An 8070-nucleotide genomic window follows, 5' to 3' on the forward strand; every position below is an offset into this window, starting at 1 on the left:
CTCTCTCTCTCTCTCTCTCTCTCTCTCTCTCTCTATCTCTCTATCTCGTAATAGACTACAAATAAAAGATTACAAGTCTAATACAAGTTTTCGTTGTCTTGATCAACTACAAAAAGATGAGTATTCAAGATATTGAATCTTTGTCAGTATATAAATAACATATCACGTACATCTTTCATTCTTTTACGTTCGTCAAAATTAAATTTGTCTTGATTTCTCTTCACATTCTTACTTACTAAAAGTACAGTAAATTTAAAAGAGATTAAGAGTATGGCGTCGAGAAAGGACAACGTTCCATTGGATAAAATCACTGGAAACTCGTTGGTACGATAAACGTCTTCACATTAAGCGAAACATCAAGTGTGCGCCTAATTCTAAATTGAGATATGTTCTGCTTAATTAGGGAGGTACTCTTAATTAGAAGGATTATATCTCATTAATGTTTCAGTGTCGCGTTCTCTTGACTTATCGTCAACTGTGAATTTTGTAGTTGTCCATGTTGATTTACCAGTAGATACCATTGATAAATTAATCACCATTAATCACCAGTTTCTTTATCCGCCGACATACGTTTAATCTTTGAAAGATAAACCGAGAGTCAAGGTGTTTTCTTCTTTCTGACATGTAATTATCCTCTTCGCATATACTGTGAAGGATAAAGTTCTTTCGTAAGGAATACACTCTGTGAGAAAGAGAAAATTACGATATGAGATTCCTGAGGAAAATTTTCTAAAGATTTTCCGAAATATTTGAAATAACTTAAAAAATAATTGGAAATAACGACACTATGACGAAAAGCAGTCACGTATTTTCTCTTTTCATTTCATTTCATTCACCTAAAGATTATTGAATCGTATATATTCGGACGGAATATCGCGACTCGACTCCTTCGCACGTTCTCACGTCGCGTACGCTTTGAAGTACGAGATGCGTGCTCGGAGCTCGGATCGACTGTCAAACGGTTGCTATCCAAACGGATCATCCATCACGAGGCTCTTGGTTCACGAATATGCCACTTCGGAACTATTAGACGAAGCTCTTGGATACTCGAAATCAATAATATCGACCGTCAATAATGGTAACGTAATAGTCATTCCTACAGACGCAAGTCACCGTGTTGGAAGCTGCGACAACTCGCATTCTCCCATTATTCGGGGAAAGCACCCCTTTCGCAGTGCTTCAAGATAGTAATCCTGGAGGCATAGGACAAATATTCCGAACTCTGGTTATTAAACTCTCACACGCGTATCGTTCTATACTCCTTCTTTTTAGCATATAATATATTCTTTCATATTATATATTATACGAATCATCCACTATAATCAATCATAATCGTCATAAACGTTAATATGTATAACCACGCAATAATATATAATCATGATTTATAATAACACAACTTGGCAACCGAGTACTCCTTTATCTAGTTTTTCATGTAGACGACATTGTAACTGATGTTGTACTGTTTATGATGCACCAATGATTTTCACACGCTCGTACACGCACGAGGTGCGTAACGTAAACGCGGAAATAAGTTGTCTTTAGTATGATTATTAATTAATTAACTGCAGACGGAACCAGCAAATCAATGTCATCGTAAAAAGCTTGCAAGCGCTCAAGTTTTAATTTACGGAAGCTGGATTCTCTTTCAGCGGGATTTCTCGAGAGAATTCCTTCGTTTATCGAATCAATGTCCAAGTTTCATTCGTTCGCTATTTCATTCTTTTACTCTCTTTCATTATTTTGGTTCTTTCACCTTTTTCCGTTTTGTATGCGGAGCCACATAGAAAATATGAGCATATCATTTATAAATTTATACGCGCATATATTCATTTAAACTGCACCGTAAATGTTTTTTCGACATAAAATTGAGTATTGATCTCCCTACGTGAATATTTCTACTTTCTTTTCGTTTTTTCGAAAAATATTTTTAAAAGATATATGTATTAAGTCGAAAAGAAAAAAAAGAAAAAACGAAAAAAGAAAGACGTTAACAATAAAACATAGTTATTGTTAATGAAATTCAAATCATTAAATTTTGAGTTTCAAATATTTTAAAAATTTTGTATTTTTTTTTTGTTTTTTGTTTTTTTGCTAGCCTATTCATTTCTTTCTCTCTTCACTTTAATCCTAGCTCGTCACACTCCGCGGTCCAGTGTCGACCGCTGAACATTTTTCGATTTTCTAGGTTTCATATACATATAATAACATAATTTTCTACTTTCTTTATATCAAGTTCTATTTAAACTCAAATTATTTTCTTGACCTGATATTATCATAAACATCTCATTCAGATTCTGTATTTATTTCTACGTTACATAAAGTTTAAAAATATTAATTAGAATAAAAATAATACAAAGTGACAAAATCAAGCGGTTTCACGGACCGGAGTGTGGCGAATTAAGGACTCGAAAATAAGTGTGGCTAGCTAAGGTTAACACGCAGTTTACATCTCCTAGCTGTAAGTAAGTATAAGCGTCGCTTGCTGTTATAAAAATTGCTGCTTTAAAGAAGTTAAAAGAAAACGACTCTTGTGTTTTCGTCAAATTTTTAATTGTAATAAAACGTAAATATTATTTGTACTTAATTCGCATTTCAAAGAAACTATATTTTCTTATCCACGAATCGTTGATCTCGCAGTTTTATCTTCGATAATAAGGAGGCGCGCTCCTTCCTAATCTTCGAAACGATGTACCCGGCTTCCGTAATCTTTGCGAGAAACGCGTTACTTGGTACTCTGGGAATGAGTTCCGGATTGCTAATTTAAAAGCGATTGCTAATGCGCGCAGAGGCGAATTCCCTTATTGCCCGAGAGAAGAGGGGAGGGAAGGAAAAAAGAGACTGTAGCTAAAGAGAGTATATGTGCGAATCTTAACCATCCGCCAAGACAATCGCTTGCGATATCTTTATATATTCTTTATCATCTAATCTTTATCGTATTGTACAGCGACGATTATCGCTAAGGAGTTAATTTTTTATGTGTATTATATGACGTTTATTATTAAAGCGACAACTGTCTGAATTGTCCAACGTAATTGTATCATTGCATGTACCTACTTGTATAAACGCAATGTGTGTAATAGCGTCACAATACTACAATATATAAAATGATTTTATAAGACGTATATACACATATATTATGTATTTTTGTCATTATAGAGGTTTCTCGCAGAGGCTATTTCCAACGAAGACAAGTGTCACAAGTTATATTTTATCACACACATACATTTTACATTATACGTATAACCATTCTCTTTTTTGAAAACAAATTCTCTTCTATAATACCGAGTAATATCATATCGTCGTCGCGTTTGTCGGTTAATGATGACACACGCGACTACTACCAGCCGGCGCGGCGCGGCGACACGTGTTCCGGTTCCGGAACCGGAACGAGCAGTCGCACTAGGTATACCGATCCTCGACCAGCTTTGGCATGACGACACGCGACAAATCGGTTTTACGTTCTACGGCAGCTGCGTCCACACCAGACCAGTTGGCACACGTATTATATATTTTCAATTTTTATAATATATATTTTTACCAATCTACAATATCGTTGTTCGCTTACCCTCTTAAATTTGCACTTTTAAACATTTTTAAACTCTTTATTTTTTATCAGAACTTAAAAGTCAAAAGTTGTAGCACCGCTTTTAAGAAAGTTCTTAAGAAAAAAAGCTGACTCAACATTCGCAAAAGAAAATTCGCCACAACGCAAATACGTAAATACGGTTTATCGCGGGCTACTCTGTCTATATTCGTTTAATTTATTTCAATACCATATCTGACACACGTAGATCAACCGGTACATATTTATGCAAGTTCTTAGATACACGTGTTACAAGTTGATATTGAAATAAATTAGACGGATATAAAACGAGTCTACATGTGTATACATATCACAGTCCGAGAAGAATACTGTCACAAGTTAAAATATTTCGATTTTTAGTTAAGCCCATAAAAAGTATGCCTATGTGCTAGTCTACAACCTTGCTTTAAAGGGTATTTAAGCTCTAAGCTGTAAGAAATTGACCACGTACAGTCGAGTCGTCTCTTCACATTTTATTGTGATTGGTCACGTTCTTTCGGCTTAGAGCTTAAATATCCTTTAAAGCAAGGTTGTAGACCAGCACTAAAGTGTATGCCTTACATGCTGTCACAAGTCTACATGCGAAATTCGCTGCGCGGGGCAGAAATGTCGTTAGTTTTTTTTTTTTTCGAACCGGTCATGTGTGGTTTCCTGAATAAATAGTACTGTGATAGTGTGTCATAAGTGAATTAATTGACAAGTGAATCACACCAGACCTCTTCAAAAAACAGTATAAGTTTCATTATAACAAAATGTCGTACGTGTATGTGCGTTATAGTTATTTCACAATTAAAAGAAATTCAATTTTGTTTTTCCTATCTCTTGAAAATTGTATATTTTTGAGTTGTGACAGTGTTCTTCTCGGGGTGCGACATACATACAAAATGAGAAAAAAAAGTTGTTAACTTGACTAAATATGTTCAACTGATTACCATTTTTTAAATTGAAATATTTAAGTATTTAAATCAAATTAGGTCATGTTAGATTTAATATGTCGTATTTAATTTAAATACTTAAATATTTCAATTAAAAAAATAGTAAAATCAGTTGAACGCATTTAGTCAAGTTAACAACTTTTTTTCTCACAATCAGTGTAAAACGAGATATGTAAGAATCTTAGTAGAAGAAAATCGACGTTCACCATCCACGTTCTTTTGTAATGTATCTTTTGTAAAGCACCAGTGCAAAATATAATTTGTACCAATTTTAACAAAGAGTGCTGCGTTCGCGCGCGGTCTCACACTCCGATATGGATTTCTAGGGCCGGTGCCTAGAGTCGACGATGGTCGACGATGACGACTGAGACTGAGCTGCTATCACAGGAGCGAGTACAGGACAAGGAACGAATATGGACGAGCATGCGCCACCGTTCGCGACTCCTCTCCACAGTCTCTCCACCTCGATCCACGTTCCACCGCTCCTTCGCGCGGAGCATCGTCGCCGCGGCGCGGCGCGGCGCGGCGCGGTGTGATCGTCAACGGGGTTGTCGGAATCGTCACCCCCGTCATCCCACATCGAGGAGCAGCAGATAAAAAAGATTTCTCTCTCTATTTAAATCTCTTTTATCCTATTAAAACATAAGACTTTATCGGAAATTTGCAACCTGCTCCTCTCTATAGCTTTCTCCTCGTCTCACCTTTGCACGTATATCAGGATGATCGATAACGGAGCAGTCCACGGAACGTAAAATGTAAAAGGAAAGCTTTGGAGAAATAGAGAAACGTAAAAGAGTTGCCGTCTTTCGACGGGAACTGTAGCGTCATTATATATTAATTATGTACCTATATAGCATATATTGTACACCGTGTACTCAATCGCAATATAATTTTTCGTCAAATGGCAAGCTCGAGGCTCAAATGTCACTTTCATATCTCGACAAGTATGCAAAATATAATATCCAATAAAATTTTGATAGAAAGATATAGATAGGTAAACTCACTTTCCGACAAGTGATAGTGATATCATATTACGTCTCGCATCGGATGTCTGCGCGGTACATTGAAGGAACCAGCTGCTACTGATTGTGAGTTTTACGAGATACCCCTTTGCCACTTCTCCTGGTGGAAAAGAATTTTTCAAGAATGCTCGCTACGTATAAAATATATCGATCGATATATTTTACTACCTTTATATAATATTTTATTTTTCCTTTTAAAATAAAAATCGATATTTTTTTCAAGACTGACATTTTTCTATAAATGACATTTTAATTAAAATACATTAGATTCTTTTATTTATGTGCATATTGAAATATCCAATTTCAGATAAAAGTCGATAGAAGTGAGAAATGTCTCTCGTATGACCGATGTACGAGTACACGAAGATTTTAATAAATATTCTGTAATAAAATAAAATAAAACAAATCAATCGATATGCAAATAAATAACAAAATAAAACGAAAAACCATCCACAGGACAAAAAATATTCATTTTCATATATACTTGAAATTTGGTTGAAACATCTGGTTGGAAAAAAGAGCTGAAAACGTACAGTGTTGCACAATGTTATAACGATTGAGCTAGAGTAATTAAAGATCGATTTGCACAATACTTTGAGATATATTTTCTCGAAGATAAAAGATAAACTACCGTTAAATCTTATAGTTTATTAGTTTATTAAAAAGATATTTCACTATAGGTGTCTCGAAATTAAAGTTTTGAGACTAGAATAGAATATTTTATTTCAACATCCGCCATTATATAAAACAGAAAAACAAAGAGAGAGAGAGAGAGAGAGAGAGAGAGAGAGAGAGGAGAGATGAAGAGATACTTGTTCCTCTCAATGAAAGCTCTTAGTTCACAAATGTAAACTAAAACCTAAAACAGACATTTATTTATTTTTCATTAACAAACAAAGTACATATGAAAAGTACATATGTCGAGGATTATATTCATTTTCCAATATAGAAACTAATGTAGGTACTATATAACAAATATAATCGATACAACTTTTATTTCGATTAATCATCGTTTAATGAAACAATATTTTGTACACTTATTTTTACATTAAAATAGACTAAAGACAATTACAGTTTATGAGAAATTGAGTATCGATACAATCTGAGCACTTAGATCCATCAAGTTTAATCCTCCCTTTCGCCCTCTTTTTTCTCTCCCTCTCTCTCTCTCTCTCTCTCTCTCTCTCTCTCTCTTCATTAGCTTAAAATCATCGCTTTGCCCATTTCCATATTCGAATATTGATACGCGCAATAATAGATTTATTTGATGACGGGCTTTCGTATACAAACGCGGATGCCTCCCAAACTCTGCAAGTGATTCCACCGAAATAATAATGCAATAGGGCATTTGCATCATCTATATCCGCACGTTTTGCAAAGACAACAACAATACTAATCATTGGAATGAGATTTAATTTATATTTATACGCTGTACATATGTTTGACGTGCATTTTTAAAATCGCAAAAGCAAGAGTCAATGCAGCGCAGATAGGTACGCGCATCTGCATTCATTCGTTATTTATTTTCGTCAGTCGAAAATTTCGCCGAATAGAACCGTCAACCCTTTGTCGGATTCGCGTACGACTGTCGATATCTGTCTGTCGACTTGATCGAGCCCGCGGCATATTAGTCTGAAATATTCATCTAGCTCCTGCGAAATGCCACGCATACATGTGAATGTGAACGAAATAATGTCTCGACTTACTCAACGGACTAAGCGCACAATTTCGAAAAATATCACATCTAATAAAACTGCTTTTATATATTATTGTGTATACTATAAGAATATACCTATACTACAATAACATAGAAAATATATATGTATGTGCAACAATATGTGCGCGCGCGCACGTGTGTGTGAGGCGTTCAACAAGTAATGCAACACATTTTTTAATTCAAGGTTTGTTTTGTTACAGTTTTAAACGTTATATTTTTCACTATATTCTTTGGCTACAAAAATCTATTTTTCAACATAGTCTCCATTCTATGACCTTACGCCACCTAGATGTGAGAGCTTGTATGTTCTTGTGCAGGAAAAATAGGTCAAAGAATTGAGGAAAATTATGATATATTTAAAACTGCAATAAAACAAACCTTGAATGAGAAAAGAATGTGTTGTATTATGTATTATACTTACTGAACGCTCCTTGTAATATGTAATATTTTTTACTTCTACTTACAAAACATCAGCACAGTTTCTCAGAATTTTAAAAAACTCATTAATTACTTTACATATATATATAATCAGACTGATCAGTGATCACTGGCTAGAGATCAATTATTCCGATGCAGCCAATACTCCTCTTATAAAAGAACGAATGATTATTAAATGCATGAAAGAATTCTCTCGAGCCTTCGCCTTAGAAACTTTAGATCCTGACATATATAAAGGATAAAAGAGATGAATGAGAAAACGGCAGATTCTTGCGAGAATGCTGATAAAAATGGTGATCGATCAAATTTTTACGTATTGCGTTGAAATATAATTCTTTCCTTAAATTTGAGAAATTGAAAACATATATAGCGAGC

At 34.7% G+C, this 8070-nt stretch overlaps 1 protein-coding gene across 1 annotated transcript in view; it reads right to left on the minus strand.

Moving 5' to 3' along the window:
* LOC112457773 (diuretic hormone receptor-like) overlaps positions 1 to 4434 on the minus strand; it is a gene marked incomplete at its 3' end in the record, with an annotated part of 6033 nt that extends 1599 nt beyond the window's left edge. Inside the window, exon 1 of the mRNA XM_025021006.1 lies at positions 3566 to 4434. The remainder of the gene's footprint in view (positions 1 to 3565) is intronic.
* Between the last annotated feature and the right edge of the window lie 3636 nt (positions 4435 to 8070).

Source organism: Temnothorax curvispinosus, unplaced genomic scaffold (genome assembly GCF_003070985.1).
Source record: "Temnothorax curvispinosus isolate PA1 unplaced genomic scaffold, ASM307098v1 QBEX01008228.1, whole genome shotgun sequence".
NCBI classification, from domain to species: Eukaryota; Metazoa; Arthropoda; class Insecta; order Hymenoptera; family Formicidae; genus Temnothorax; species Temnothorax curvispinosus.